The 17,044-nt window shown below is 32.7% G+C and overlaps 1 pseudogene; it reads right to left on the bottom strand.

Moving 5' to 3' along the window:
• Window positions 1-3,394: 3,394 nt before the first annotated feature.
• On the bottom strand, window positions 3,395-16,529 carry LOC112715712 (M phase phosphoprotein 10-like; annotated as a pseudogene).
• Between the last annotated feature and the right edge of the window lie 515 nt (window positions 16,530-17,044).

Genomic DNA, 17,044 nt, shown 5'->3' with positions numbered 1-17,044 from the left:
GTGGAAGTCCATGGAACTTGCAATTCTGTTGCATTAGAGAAACTAATTGAGGCTTAAGCTCAAAGTTGTTTGCTCCAATGGCAGGGATAGAGATGCTTCTCCCATAGAAGTCGGGAGTAGGTGCAGTAAAGTCACCCAGCACCTTCCTTGCATTGTTGGCATTGTTGTTGTTTTCGGCTGCCATTTGTTCTTCTTCCTTGAAGAATTCGGTCAGGTGCTCTAAAGAGAGTTGTGCTTTGGCTTCTCTTAGCTTTCTCTTCAAGGTCCTTTCAGGTTCAGGATCAGCCTCAACAAGAATGCCTTTGTCTTTGCTCCTGCTCATAAGAAAGAGAAGAAAACAAGAAAATGTGGAATCCTCTATGTCACAGTATAGAGATTCCTTTAGGTGTCAGAGGAAAAGAAGAGTAGAAGACAGAAGTGGAAAATTCGAACTTATCAAAGAGAATGGAGTTTGAATTTTGCATTAAAGGATAGTGTTAGTCCATAAATAGAAGGATGTGAGAAGGAGGGAAGTCATTTTCGAAAATTAAGTGAAAAATTTTGAAAACATTTTTGAAAAACATTACTTAATTTTCGAAAATGAAAATGGAAAAGAAATCAAGTGATTTTTGAAAAGGATTTTGAAATTAGAAATAAAAACGATTTGATTGAAAACTATTTTGAAAAAGATGTGGTTAAGAAGATATGATTGATTTTAAAAAAAATGTGATTGAGAAGATATGATTTGAAAAACATTTTAAAAAGATTTGATTTGAAAATTAAAAACTTGACTAACAAGAAAAGATATGATTCAAACATTAAACCTTTCTCAACAGAAAAGGTAACATACTTGAAATGTTGAATCAAATCATTAATTGATAGTAAGTATCTTTAAAAATGGAAGGAAATTGGTTTTGAAGAAGATTTGATTGGAAAATTGATTTGAAAAAGATTTGATTTTGAAAAGATTTTGAAAACTTAGAAAAAATTTGATTTGAAAACAAAATCTTCCCTTCTAGCCATCCTGGCGTTAAACGCCCAGAATGGTGCACATTCTGGCGTTTAACGCCCAAAATGCTACCCTTTTGGGCGTTAAACGCCCAACCAGGTACCCTGGCTGGCGTTTAAACGCCAGTCTGTCCTTCTTCACTGGGCGTTTTGAACTCCCAGCTTTTTTTGTGCAATTCATCTGCTGTATGTTCTGAATCTTCAATTCTCTGTATTATTGACTTGAAAAGACACAAATTAAAAATATTTTTGGATTTTTAATAATAAGGACAAACCAAAATGCAACAAGAATCAAATAACAATGCATGCAAGACACCAAACTTAGCAGTTTGTATACCACTGACACTAACAAAATGAAAATGCATATGAGACACACAAAACAATCAAGTCAATAGAATTTCAAAGATCAGAGCAAGTAAATCATCAAGAACATCTTGAAGATCAATTAGACACATGAATGCATGCAATTGACACCAAACTTATGATGAGACACTAGACTTAAACAAGAAATATTTTTGGATTTTATAATTTTGTAAAATTTTTTTGTGTTTTTTTGAAAATTAAGTGGAAAAAGATATCAAAATTCTTAATGAGAATTCCAGGAATCAGTGCAATGTTAGTCTAAAACTCCGGTCCAGGAATTAGACATGGCTTCACAGCCAGCCAAGCTTTCAAAGAAAGCTTCGGTCCAAAACACTAGACATGGCCAGAGGCCAGCCAAGCCTTAGCAGATCACTGCTCCAAAAGCAAGATTGATAAGAAATCAACAAGCTCTTGTGGTGATAAGTTGAAACCTCGGTCCAATGAAATTAGACATGGCTTCTCAGCCAGCCAGATTTCAACAAATCATCATGAAACTCTAGAATTCATCTTCAAGAATTTCGAAAAAAATAAATACCTAATCTAAGCAACAAGATGAACCGTCAGTTGTCCAGCCTGAACAATCCCGGGCAGTAACACCAAAAACTTGATGTTGCTGCCGGATCTTGGCACTGATGTTACCAAAAGCTTGCTCAAAACTTGAACAATCCCCGGAAACGGCGCCAAAAACTTGGTGGGCGAAATTGTGAACAATACTTTTTCACAACTCTCATAATCCCCAGTAATGGCTCCAAGAACGTGGTAGCTCAATACCATGGCATTACACAACTTCGCACAACTAACCAGCAAGTGCACTGGGTCGTCCAAGTAATAAACCTTACGTGAGTAAGGGTCGATCCCACGGAGATTGTTAGTATTGAAGCAAGCTATGGTCATCTTGTAAATCTTAGTCAGGCAAACTCAAATGTATATGGTGATGAACGAAAATAACACAAAGATAAAGATAGTGATACTTATGTAATTCATTGGTAGGAACTTCAGATAAGCGCATGAAGATGCCTTCCCTTCCGTCTCTCTGCTTTCCTACTATCTTCATCCAATCCTTCTTACTCCTTTCCATGGCAAGCTTAAGCAAGGGTTTCACCGTTGTCAGTGACTACCTCCCATCCTCTCAGTGAAAGCGATTGCATATGCTCTGTCACAGCATAGCGAAATTCATCTGTCGGTTCTCAATCAGGCCAGAATAGAATCCAGTGATTCTTTTGCGTCTGTCACTAACGCCCCGCCCTCAGGAGTTTGAAACTCGTCACAGTCATTCAGTCATTGAATCCTACTCAGAATACCACAGACAAGGTTAGACCTTCCGGATTCTCTTGAATGCTGCCATCAGTTCTCGCCTATACCACGAAGACTCTGATCTCACGGAATGGCTGGCTCGTTTGTCAGGCGAGCACTCGGTTGTCAGGCGATCAACCATGCATCGTGCAATCAGGAATCCAAGAGATATTCACTAGAGCCTTGAACGCTTGTAGAACAAGAGTGGTTGTCAGTCACCTTGTTCATGGGTGAGAATGGTGATGATTCGTGACAATCATCACCTTCATTAAGTTGAAGAACGAGTGATATCTTGGATAAAGAACAAGCGGAATTGAATGGAAGAACAATAGTAATTGCATTAATACTCGAGGTACAGCAGAGCTCCACACCTTAATCTATGGTGTGTAGAAGCTCCACCGTTGAAAATACATAAGCATAAGGTCTAGGCATGGCCGAATGGCCAGCCTCCCAATGATCTAAGAACTAAAATGTCCAAAGATGATCTAGAGATCTAAAGTGATCAAAAGATTTCTAATACAATAGTCAAAGGTCCTACTTATAGAAAACTAGTAGCCTAAGGTGTACAGAAATGAGTAAATGACATAAAAATCCTCTTCCGGGCCCACTTGGTGTGTGCTTGGGCTGAGCAATGAAGCATTTTCGTGTAGAGACTCTTCTTGGAGTTAAACGCCAGCTTTAGTGCCAGTTTGGGCGTTTAACTCCCATTTGGGTGCCAGTTCCAGCGTTTAACGCTGGGATTTCTTGAGGTGACTTTGAACGCCGGTTTGGGCCATCAAATCTTGAGCAAAGTATGGACTATCATATATTGCTGGAAAGCCCAGGATGTCTACTTTCCAACGCCGTTGAGAGCGCGCCAATTGGGCTTCTGTAGCTCCAGAAAATCCACTTCGAGTGCAGGGAGGTCAGAATCCAACAGCATCTGCAGTCCTTTTTGGTCTCTGAATCAGATTTTTGCTCAGGTCCCTCAATTTCAGCCAGAAAATACCTGAAATCACAGAAAAACACACAAACTCATAGTAAAGTCCAGAAAAGTGAATTTTGACTAAAAACTAATAAAAATATACTAAAATCTAACTAGATCATACCAAAAACATACTAAAAATAATGCCAAAAAGTATACAAATTATCCGCTCATCAGTTTGTTAGTAATTTTAGATTGAAAAGGCTAGGAATGGATCAAAGGAGTGAAGAGAAAAGCATGCAAAGTAGAGAAATCATGAAAAGGCAAAGAAGTTGAACTCGCCCATGGACGCGCGCGCGCACCTGGACCTTGCGCTCACCTTGCGAATCACCCCATGGACGCGTACGCGTGCTGTGCGCGTACGCGTCGGTGCTGGTTTATGATTTTTTAATGAAAACGTGACCAACAAATTCTCAAGGGTTGTGGGGCCCAATTCCAACCAACTTTGGCGCCTAAACTGCTATTTAAAGCCAAGGATTGAAGAGCAAAGGGAGATTAGTTCATTCACACTCATTAGGATTAGTTTAGAAGTAGTTTCTAGAGAGAGAAGCTCTCACTTCTCTCTAGGATTAGGATTAGGATTAGGTTTAGTTCTTAAATCTAGATTTTAATTCATCTTCTTCTACTTCTATCCTCTCAATTCCTTGTTGTTACATCCATTCTTCTTCCATTATTTTATTGTAATTTCCTTTATGTTGTTCTTATACTTTGTTGTAGATCTACTATTGTTCCTTCCATTTTCTTTCAATTCAATAAGAGATAATTCATAATAATTGTTCTTCTTTGCTTTTCTATTGTTGATCTCTTGCCTTTGTAGTTAGATCTTTCTTTAATTCTTGCAATTTATGTTGTTTACTTTTATTGCCTTTTATGTGTTTGTTGAAATGCCTCTTCTAGATATAGTATAGATTTTGTTCCTCTTGGCCTAGGTAGAGTAATTAGTGACACTTGAGTTATCTAATTCCTTTGTTGATTGGTAATTGGAGAGATTGCTAATTGGTTTGGAGTGCACTAAAGCTAGTCTTTCCTTGGGAGTTGGCTAGGACTTGTGGCTCAAGTCAATTCATCCACTTGACTTTCCTTTATTTAGTAAGGGTTAACTAAGTGGTAGCAATGAACAATTTTCATCACAATTGAGAAGGATAACTAGGATAGGACTTCTAATTTTCATACCTTGCCAAGAGCCTTTTATAGTTGTTAGTTTATTTTCATTGCCATTTACTTTTCATGCTTCTTATCCAAAACCCCAAAACACATTTCTAACCAATAACAAGGCACTTTATTGTAATTCCTAGGGAGAACGACCCGAGGTTTGAATACTTCGGTTTATAAAATTAGGGGTTTGTTACTTGTGACAAACAATCTTTTGTATGAAAGGATTATTGATTGGTTTAGAAACTATACTTGCAACGAGAATTCATTTGTGAAATTCTATACCATCAAAAATCCAATCATCAAACACCGACGCGGATGCATGGCTCACGCGACCGTGCGAATTGGAGAAAATCGCAGTGATGCATTCGCGTGCTTGATGCAAACGCGTGGATTGGAGTCTTCATAAATGACGCGAACGCGTGGACGACGCGTACACGTGGCAAGGAAAAATGTTGAATGACCTGCACGTATGGATGACGCGTACGCGTGACATGTGCAATCTGCAAAATTAACAGAATACGCTGGGAGCGATTTCGGGCCGCATTTTGACCTAGTTTTCAGCCCAAAAACACAAAATAAAGCCAGGAAACATGCAGAGACTCAAGGCATACTTATCATCATTCATAATTTACAATTTTAGTTTTTAGATGTAGTTTTAGAGAGAGGTCTCTCTCTCTCTTAGGATTTAGGATTAGGATTCCTCTTAAAGGATTTAGAATTTCTTCTTCTCAATTTCCAGGTTTAATGTTCCTTTTATTTATTTTCCCAATTTAATTTATGAATTTTTCCATGTTAGATTTGATTTCTTTTATTGATGCAATTTGAGGTAATTCATATTTATGATTTTAATTTAGCTTTTTACACTCTTAGCTTTGGTTGAGTAATTAGTAACACTTGAGTTATCAAACTCAGCTGTTGATTGAAATTGGAATCCTCTGCTGATTAATTTGTACTCCAATAACTCTAGTCTTTCCATAGGAGTTGACTAGGACTTGAGGATCAAATTAATTAGTCCTCTTGACATTCTTTTATTTAGTAAGGGTTAACTAAAGTGGGAGCAAAATCGAATTCTCATCACACTTGATAAGGGTAACTAGGATAGGACTTCAATTTCTCATACCTTGCCAAGAGATTTTATAATTATTAATTTATTTTCCTTGCCATTTAAATAACCTGTTCCTTATTTTAAAAACCCAAAATTATACTGTTTTCTTTAACCAATAATAAATCATACCTCCCTGCAATTCCTTGAGAGACGACTCGAGGTTTGAATACTTCGGTTATAAATTTTATTGGGTTTTGTTACTTGTGACAACCAAAACTTTTGCACAAAAGGATCTCTGTTGGTTTAGAAACTATACTTACAACGCGATTATATTAGTGAATTTCTTTACCGATAGAAATCTGATCATCAGTCATATATTTCTGCTTCTTCAAAAAAATATAAATTAACTTTTCGGAAAGTTAAAAGCTTTTTTTAAAATGGTAACAGATACGCGTATTGTGACTTTTCATAATTCAAAAAAAAATTTCTGCTACTTCCCAAATAGGCTCTTAGTGTTTTTATGTCAATTTTCAAGATCTTACAAATTCATTGATCAATTATGGAGGCATTAATATGGATAAAAAGAAAGAAAGACAACTAATTCCACATTTTGGACAAGGTAATGAGAACTTGATTGCTAATGAATTGTCCATGAGATATGATTTAATCACAACTCTTACTCCTAAATTCTTAGTATTTTATTATATGAATAATTTTTACGCAACTAAATCTTATTTTTGCTCTATATCTATTGCTTGTGAAGATATTAATTTAAAGTGCCATAGTGGAATCAAAAGAATCTCAAATATGTTATCTATATATTTTATTGGCCTCATAAATGTAGGAGTATAGATGGAATTTATTCTAGTTTTATTGCATAAAAAAAGTTGAATCTCAAGCTTTTTTGAATATGTTATGCATTTCTTTGCTTGTTGCTACTCATACCTAGATTGATATTTCTATGGATTTTCTACTTTGGTTGTCTAGGGTTAGAAAACGTACACATATAATTAATTTTTCAGTGGATGGATTTAATATGATGATATTTCTAATTGCAAGTCTAAATATTAAAGATGTCACACGCATTACTGAGTTATTTCACAAAGAGTTTGTGTTAATTTATGCTAGTTGTTTGGATTTATGCTAGTTGTTTGAATGAGTATATCTTGTATGTTTAGCCTGTTTTGAATAATTCTATGCGAGATATTGAATGTCCTAAAAATTCTGATATTTATAACTCTGTTAGTTATTATCCTTGTGAATCTCTTAATGTCTTTCAGTCTTTGACTATTTTAAAATTCTTATTTTTACCCTTGAGTAATGGTGTTACTTTAGATGGTGAAAATATGGTTGGAAAGATTGAATTTGCACACACGAGGGACATAGCCACAATTCAGTGGGTATAGAAGAGCCATCAAACCATGTTATTCGAACCCAGAGATTGGGTTTGAATTTCTTGAAAGGAAGAAGACCTTCTTATTCATAGTAAAACAATACTTGTTGCTAGAGAAGATAGTTCATTCCAAGTGTTGGGGATTATCAGGACAAATCCAGCAAGCATAACTTTTTTAGTAGGTATGATAGTCCACTTGTATTTAGTATCTCTAATTTTTTCCTTTAGATATATATGTAGATTCGAGGACGAATCTTTTTTGAAGATGACAAGGATGATACGTAGTCAAGAGGGCATTTTTGTCATTTTAGAGTTAAGGGACAGAATGGTAATCATATCACATTCAAAGATATGAATACTAGAAGAATTATACCATGCCGGTCTTGTACATCAAAAAGACCAAAAGTCCGTTTCAAAAATAGTAGTGCTGAAATGACAACAACTCATAAGGCTCGTTGGACTAAGTGAACCCAATAATACTTTTGAAATTCAATAGGAGGCATAAATTATTATTAATTTTTGAATTTTTAGACATTTATTTTAATTTGTTTTTATGTTAGAGTTTGTTAGAAGATATGATTTACTTCTGATTTGCTTAATATTTTTAGGGATTTTAAATTTAAATCAAATCTGATCTAATCTAATAAGATTAAATCTGATTTAAATTAGTTATTTAGGATTTTAAAATTTAGATCAAATCTGATCTAATCTAATAAGATTAAATTGGATTTAAATTATTTATCTTATCTTTAGGAGATTTAAATTAAGTTATCTTATCTTATCTTTTATTTAATTTGTTAGGGGCCTATTCAAAAAATGAGACGATTTACACAATTTTTGATGAATAAAATTTTCATTTACGTTATGCACGTTTTTTAGTGTGATTAAATGAGGTAAGTGATTTACTTTGCTTGTTGTATGAAGAAATCGAAGGATCCAACACTAAGGTGATTTACGTGGTGGTTTCTTTCAATTTTTATCCATCTTTTCTTTCAATTTTCATCCACCTGATCTAGGTTGTCAAAGACAGGTTCTTTAAAAGTCTAGTAAAAAATTCTTGCCGGTGACCAGATTACTAAGAACAAATTTCTTAGAAATCTAATAGAAAAACTCCTTATCTATCCTTTATATTTCTGCCTAGTCTTTCTAGCTACTTCTTTTTTCAATTTTTTTCTTGTCCCTCTATTCTTTCTTCTAACTTGATATCAGAAGAACGCGAAGAAAAAGGAATGCAAAGACGAAATAGGAGAAAAGCGAAGAAGAAGGAACAACGCGAAAGCGAAAACAAAGACGAAGAAGGATATGTGTTACGTTATTGAAACGCGCATGTATACACGCTAGTGTAATGAAAGTGATATTTGTGAGTTTGGACTAATTTAGTTGGAATTAATTACCAAAAATACTTAAATGTGTAGCTGGATTGTGATAACATAAGTAATCGTACATACAAAAAAACCTAACGAAATTCGTAAATATCAACAAAGAACTAAAGGAACAACGGAAACAACGGGAATGGCAGCCACATAGCGCTCTTCATCTGCCCGCTGCAACGACGAGTTTTGCTCATTTGTCATGGTTGACACCAAAAAGCCACCAGTATCTCTACTTTACCCGCCACAGGGTCCCCCTGAACTTGTGTTTGTTAGTTGTGCAGCTTCAGCAAATAAATCAAATAAAATACTGTGTTGTTCTTAGCCTGCAAACCAAGGAATCAACCTTAGAATCTACGAAATTAAAGGAAAATCTTTTGATTAAATATAACTGACTAGGCTCGTTCCATAGAGATCCACCATGTTTTCATTGCGGCTACAACTATCCAACTATCTCTGCTTGATAGGGAAAAATCATGATGTATTATTATCTAATTTGTACCAACATGAGTAAGGTGAAGTCTCTGGTATGGATATATCAAAATATCTATACCTCTGGATCATACATGTATGAGTCCAATAAGAGACGCGTGTTCGCTATCGATAACCTGCAAAATCACTCCTTTAAAAGAGTGCCACTGCAATAGCAGTGGGTCAGAAACTTTGTTCAAAAGTGGTCTTGTGAGGGCAGGAGGATTATTTGTTAATGTGTTATTATTAATGGAATTTTAGGGATAAAATTTTTTGGGCCATGGACTTCGTGGGCTTAAGGAAATTTTGGCCAGTTTGTTGGGGTGAAGAATATAGGAACAGAACTGTCTATGTTTTAAAACCCATAAGGAAAGGAGAAAAAATATTTTAATGAAATAGGAAGAAAAAAGAAAAATAAGAGTGACGTGAAGATCCAATAAAATTAAAAAACAGTGACATAGTGCTACATTGAAAATATGTAAACATTAAGAAAATAAAAAATTTTTAATAATTATAAATTTTACATTTCTTAAGTATTTTATAATGCATTGGTGCCATATCTAAATTTTAATATTTTTATTTATTTTATTAAAAATTATTAACAACTGTTAACATGCAAAATAAGAAATATTTTTAATTTCGTATTATCCATTTATTCTCAATATATTATTCTTGCTCCGACAAAATTTATAAAAAAATAATTCTATTAATTATGCCCATTACCATTGTTATTACAGTAGCAAATATTTTTGTTCTCTTTAATTATAAGGTTTATTAAATTTATTGGTAACTCTTAAAATTTATATTTATTTTTGTAATGTTATAAGTCTTTTTATAAACTAAGTCTAACTAAATTAAATAATAAAATAAAATAAAATTTATTGATAACTCCTAAGGTCCATTATTCAATATTAAAATAAAATAATGTTCATTGTAAATGAGATATTTTTTAATCAACGCGATGATTATGAAAACATGAAAGCAAAATTCGCTGTAAAAAAAATATAGTTGAATGGTATTTATGCCATCCATTTTAAATGAATTTTTGAAGTAATATAATGAAATTAGGTGTTTATTTCGGTATGATGATAAATTTAGATGAATTAGTACGACAAAAATATATTATAAGCTATATATCGTTTTTTTTATTTTATTGTTAGGTTAGTTAGGCTTAATTCATAAAAAATCTTATAGCATTACTCAAATAAATATAGGCTTTAAGAGTTACCAACAAATTTAATGAATTTTATGATTGAATATAACGAAAATATTTGTTATTGTAATAACAATGTTAATAGGCATAATTAATAGAATTATTTTTTTATAAATTTTATCGGAACAAGAATAATATATTGAGAATAAATAGATAATATGAAACTGAAAATACTTTTTATTTGTATGTTAATATTTCTTAATAATTCTGTTAACTGAGAATAAGAATGTTATGTATAACGGTATATATTATCTCTCTTAATTGATGAAAAATATTTAATTAGATTTTTGACCTTCTAGTTCATTCAATTTTCAATAAAATAAATAAAAATATTAAAATTTAAATATGACACCAATGCATTATGAAATACTTAAGAAACATAAAATTTATAATTAATAATTTTTTTATTTTTTTAATGTTCACATATTTTTAATGTAGCACTATACCTGTTTTTCAATCTTATTGGATCTTCACTCCACTCTTATTTTTCTTTTATATTTTTTCTCCTTTTCTTATGGGTTTCAAAACATAGACAATTCTCCTCTTATATTCTTCACGCCCAACAATCTGGCCAAAATTTCGTTAAGCCCACGAAATCCATGGCCCAAAAAATTTTATCCCAACATTCCATTAATAATATCACATTAGCAAATAATCTTTCTGTCCTCACAAGATCACTTCTAAACAAAGTTTCTGACCCACTGTTATTGCAATGGCACTTTTTTAAATGACTGATTTTACAGGTTATCAAAAACGAACACACACATCTTTTATTGGACTCACACACGTATGATCCAGAGATATAGATATTTTGATATATTCATACCAGAGACTTCACCCATGAGTAAAAGTCTATCTAGGCATAACTGGTGTCGACAAATAGCTTTTCTTGGCCAGGCTCAATCTTGTAAGTAATTATGACTGAAAAAAAGAACTTCCGGTCAAATCTTCTACCAACTATATAAAAGCTAAATGTGATAGACAGAGATCAAGTAACATAACAACATAACTACATTTCAGTATAGAATGGCCAATCTAATAATAGGTCACTCTCCGGTATAGATTTAAATCTGTACAGATATACAGATATTCCTTTTGATTAAACTGTTTTATGACACGTGGATTTTTTTATCTCTTTTGAGAGAGCAGCTTGACAAATCATATTCAGCTTGAGGGAGCCACACAAACAGGTGAGCCATTAGTAAATTTTGGGTCAGCATTAATGGGCTTTTTTTCTTCTTTGGAGAATGCTTTGGTTTTTGAAGCTTTTTATTATATTTATTGTTATTAGTATATAAAAACTGTTCTATAGTGGTTATTAGTTTACTAGGATAGTATTTGATGAAAATTAATATTAAACCAAAAAAGAAAAAAAAAACTTAATATTAAACCTAAGAAGAGCCAAAGTATGTGATCTTATTTTCCGACCACATTTTTATTATTTTTAATCTTGAGAAATTAGTTTTTACATTTTTATCTTTATAATTATAAATTTGGTAAAATAATTAAAAGATTAGAATAAAATTTTATTTCAAAACATAAATAAAAATATTAGAATCTATTTAACAGTTACAATGTATAAAATAAATAAATTTCAATTACATAAAATATGATAAGAAAATCATGTTATTATAGATGACAGAAAATTCTTAAACTCTAAAGTATTTAGAGTTATATAGGAATACTTTAATTAAAATTTTAAATAAGTAAACGGTATACCAAAAGTAAAAGAAAAATTTAAACCGTTATAATTTGAATTCGTTGTGTGTTGTTATGATGCTAAAGTTATTATGTAACTGATAGTTAGTATTTATTCGGATTGATTTTTTTTAGTGAAAAAGTATTTTTTTAAATAAAGTATTTTCATAAAAATTTAAATATGTTTACATATTAAAAAAAAGTATTTTTGTTAAAAAATTATTACTTTAATTTTTTAAGTCAATAATATTTTTCTTTTTAAAAAAAGTAAAAGCAAAAACTTTTTTAATATTTAATTTTAAAAAAAAAATCCATCCTAATGTGCAATCGTTTTTTTCTGTTTATCAAAAAGAAAAAAAAGTTACATTTTCAAAAAACCAAAGATGACCGTCATATTTTTTGTTTAATGAAATTAAGTTCTTAGATAAAAAAATTAGTAAAAGTTGTTTTTAGCATAGTTATTAAATCTAGTTTGATCTTGTTAGTCGAATTGGTAAATCTAGTTTGATTTTGTTGATTGAATTAAAAATTCGGTCATCAATCCGTATTGGGTCATTAAAAATATAGTTGCGCTAGTGTACAGATCAAAGTTCATATAGATATACAGATTTATTTTCACTTTGTTTCACATATCGACACGTGTTGGCCCCTTGTTGCAGTATGCAGCTGGCGCAGAGGAGGTAGCGTGAGTACATGGAAGGTGCGATGAAGCCGGCTTGGTGGGGTGTAGTCAAACCGGATTTCGAACGACATCTTCATCAATTTTGAAGTTTTCTCCCGAACGGTTCGGTTGAACCAATTTTTACCGATTCTAAGAAGTTTTTACCTGCTTTGACCAGTTCTAACCGATTTTGACCGGTTCTGTTCCTTAAGCTGTTCTAAGATTGCACCAGACCAGTTGCGAGTCCGATCCACCGGTTTTTGCAGTCAAACAGGCCGATTCGGACCGATTCTTACAACTATGTTGATTCATTTAATCTTTCTTGCCATCCACCAAAAGCCACATCGTCTCTTTTCTCTCGGCTCTCCTTCTCTTCGGTCACATCATTCAACAACGAAGAAAGAAGGAAACGGAAGGTGCAGAAGCTACGGTGGGTTGTAGAATAAAAGGTGTGTTCCCGCATCCATACAAGAAAAAAGGGCTAATACCAAGAGCCTAGTCACACTACGGTCAAAGCACATCAAAAACTATTTTTCTTTATTAAGTGTAATTTACTTAGATATGATTAAAAAATAATTGAATATTATGTAGAGTAAAAAATTGATATTATTGAAGGATAAAATTAAAATTTATTTCTATGTATCGTTTTTGTCCCTAACGTTTTCGTCCTATTTAAGTCCCTAACATTTCAAAATCGTCTCAATTTTGTCCCGCCGTCAATTCTGTTAACAGATCCCTAACGGCAGGACAACATTGAGTCAATTTTAAAACGTTAAAGACTTAAATAGAACGACTGAAACGTTAGGAACAACTTTGAAACTTACCCCAAACATTGAGAACAAAAACGATATTTTACTCAAATATAAACCTAAAACATAAACTAAATAGCATATAAAGATCTATTATTTCACTTTTTTTCAATTAACTTCATATTTTTTTCCAAAATTTTTATAATTTGCATGGCCCAAAGTTAGTTATGAATAATTTTTTTCTTGCACTTAATGTAAAAAAATTATAAATATTTTAAAAAAGATACATGCAAATATAAATATGAAATTTAATTTATTTAAGTAAAAATACCAAAAATTCATTTTTTAACATTTGTCATTATTATTTTTAATAATAAAATTTTTATGGTTAATAGAATTGTTTTAATAAAAGTAGTTTTGTTTAATTTGATTAATTTTAAAATTGGCAAACTTATTATAAATAATATCAAATAAATATGGATAAAATTTCTAAATCACCCTGGATTTTTGAACACACTTTTGAAAAGTTCTGTCCTCAAAATATTTTAAAATAGATAAAAAGTACTCAACGTTAAATATATATTTTTAAAAAATACTTTAAAAATTAAAAAAAATTTGAAATTCTTTATTTATATATATTTAAAAACATATGTATTAATAATTATGAATAAGAAAATATTTATAATTTAAATAATTTTTTGAGTATGAAATTAAAATAATATCCCAAAAAATCAAACAACAAACTAATAATAAAGCCAAACAATAAAAGATCTATTTTGAGACCCAATATCACAATCCAATACTCTATTATCGGGCCAAACATTTAAAGATCCACTTCCACTACATCTAAGTCAAGCCAGCAGCATGGCTTGCTTCTAAATCCTCCCATAAGCTCTCAAACTGTTTCCCCACCTACCAACATTATTCTACTGTCATCATGATATCCTTCCAAGAGAATATCTGTATATGGAAATCTTAATACTATAATTGGCCCTAATAATAACCAAGTCTCATTCTATTAGAAAATGTGGTCAGTGTTAATAAAGAGCTAACCTTTCTGACACACTCAAGAGTATAAGTGACACTAAAGCAATATTTCTCATATCGAACAGGTGATACGAAAGAAATTACCATTCATTTGGTTAGGCAATGCACCTTCTTGCACTTTCTTTCCCGTTCTTTTTACTGCTGCAGCTGAACCATAAACATTGTTAATACTGATACTGAAAAGAGAATCCTCTGTCCACGGATAATTTTTACAAAATGCTGGGTAGCTTTCCTCCTAGAACTATCACACAAAGGGTATGCTAATGCAACTATGCATCATGGTATAGTCACCAGGCAGACCATGCACCTTTATTGCAGACAATCATACCTTTAAATCTTCTTTTCTTATTAGCTCTCCTTCTCTTACTCTCTTCCTTTGTAAGCTCTGTTTCTTCCTTAATATCACCCTTGCCTTCGAACACCTCCTGAGGAGCCAGCATAGCTGCATCTGAGACAGCCACAGCCCACAGGTGCAATCTGCCCATGGAAAGTGTATCACATTGTAAGACACTAGTAGCTGGAAGAAGCAGAAATTAAATTGATATTGCAAGGTAATAGCTCTTTACTTCTTCCATTGCCAGAGCAGGCACATTAATTTGAACAGACATGTCCTCTACAACCTGCCAAGTTCAACACAAGCCGATTAAGAAGACAAAAAATAGCTAGTGATGTGCACATCTATCAAGGGCAACCTGCAGTATGATATAATACCGGTTTTGGAGCAAAACTGAAATGAGCAAGGGCGTCCAATTTCAGTCCAAGTTTCTTGAATAATACGCTTGCCTGATCACAAATAAAAGGCATTCAATAGAACAGATCAGAATTCAAAAAAAAAAAAAAAATTACTAAGTAATGGAAGCAGAAAATAATGTAAAGCAATTGAGACTTCCATCTGTTGCTTCTGTTCATCTCTGAATGACAATGGTGCAGAAGTGGGGTCCTCCTTCTCAACATACTCTTGCTGTCCACATGCAAAAACAGTAACTAAAGGTCAATTTTTTATGACGAGACATTAAGAATTGAAAATAGCAAAAGAAATACAGACCTCATAAATTTCTGCAAGACCCTTCTTGCTTTTATTGTAATCCTGTAATCATCACCAACATGATTTGCCCAAGTAAGCAACATAAACTAATATAGCTGGATAAGAAGCCGAACTCCATATATTTATTTCAGAAAATGAAGGCTTACCAATTCTTTAACTTACCGTGGCACTTTAGATGGCAATTTAGGAGCTCTTTGGACATCATTAAAATTCCCCTATAATATACAAAAATCCAAATTAAAAAACCACATATATTGTAGACCATTTGCAAATCCCACCAGCTCACTCATTAATGGTTCATAGTCTCTCAATTATCATCTTAAAATACCCAGCTTTTTAGAGATAGTCTATATATTTATCACCATTCAAATATCTGCTTCCACCCTTGAGGAGATAAAAAGGTGCGTTATAGTATAAGTCTGAGACCAAATCACTTCAACACATTAACTTACCTCAGTGATCCTTTTCTTGATCATATCCTCAATTGAAGCTGTAACCTCCTCAGTGATTACAGGAGCAGGTCTGACATTATGCTTAAAGTCTAGATCAACCTCCAATGCACTATTCTTGGGTCTCTTTGCTGCAGTTACCTTTTATAGAATCGGGAAAGAATAATCTCATCCATAGATTGACAAAGATGGACTGTAAATTCATTAAACAAAATGTCAGGTTGAATAAGGGGCTCTTGTATTACCTCACCCTGCATATTCCAGGCTTTCGGCTCTAAGTTAGCTTTCTCCATCTGCTCCATCTTTGATTGAATTTTCTCCAGTTGCTTTTGATGAGTAGAAGCAGACCCTTTATTCTATATGCACAAATAAAAGTTCGAATATAAATTATTTTAAAATTAATCTCATCGTGGATGTGGGTGTTTCTGTGTGTGTATAAAGAATGTTGTACTTGTTTCTTAAATTCCATATCATCATCTTCCTCATCGGAACCTTCAGATTCCTGATGCAATTGAGCTTTCATTTTTTTTTTTTTGAGTACTTTCCCTTATCTCCAAAGAAGTCTTCATACCTAAAAGGCAATGGACCCAAAAGATAAACTTAGAATACCAATATTATGCAAAACATCTAGATTGGTAAGTCTACCAGGATTTCATGGATCTATTTTTTTTATCTCTTATTTCTTTTAATTTTTTCATTCTTTTTTATTATTTTATTAAATAAATGTTACTTTGTTTTTTTAAATAAGTGACAAACATACTTCTATCTGGAAGGCACGGTGAGAGAGCAAAGGGTAGTGTGAAGTGTGATACTATTTAACAGAAAATACGCAGAGGAAACGTAAACTAGAGAAGAGAGATTAGACAAGAACTATGTGAATTCAATGAACGATACAATTGCATTAAAGTGTATCTTCCCTTTACACCAGAGAGAGTCTATTTATAATAGAAGTCCCCGAAGACATGTTACCCAAGAAATCAGAACAGAAAGCTCAACATCTAACTAACTAATTTGAACTGAAGTTTGTTTTCTTGAGACTTCTCTTGAACACTATCTTTACTACTCTCAACAGGCAGGGGAGACAAGTGGCATTTAGTAGTAACCCAGACTACTGAGCAAGTAACTGAAACCTATTTTGACA

The sequence above is a fragment of the Arachis hypogaea genome, chromosome 10 (assembly GCF_003086295.3).
Source record: "Arachis hypogaea cultivar Tifrunner chromosome 10, arahy.Tifrunner.gnm2.J5K5, whole genome shotgun sequence".
Lineage (NCBI taxonomy): Eukaryota > Viridiplantae > Streptophyta > Magnoliopsida > Fabales > Fabaceae > Arachis > Arachis hypogaea.
The sequence above is the reverse complement of the archived record's forward strand: the minus strand, read 5'-3'. Positions and strand labels throughout refer to the sequence as shown.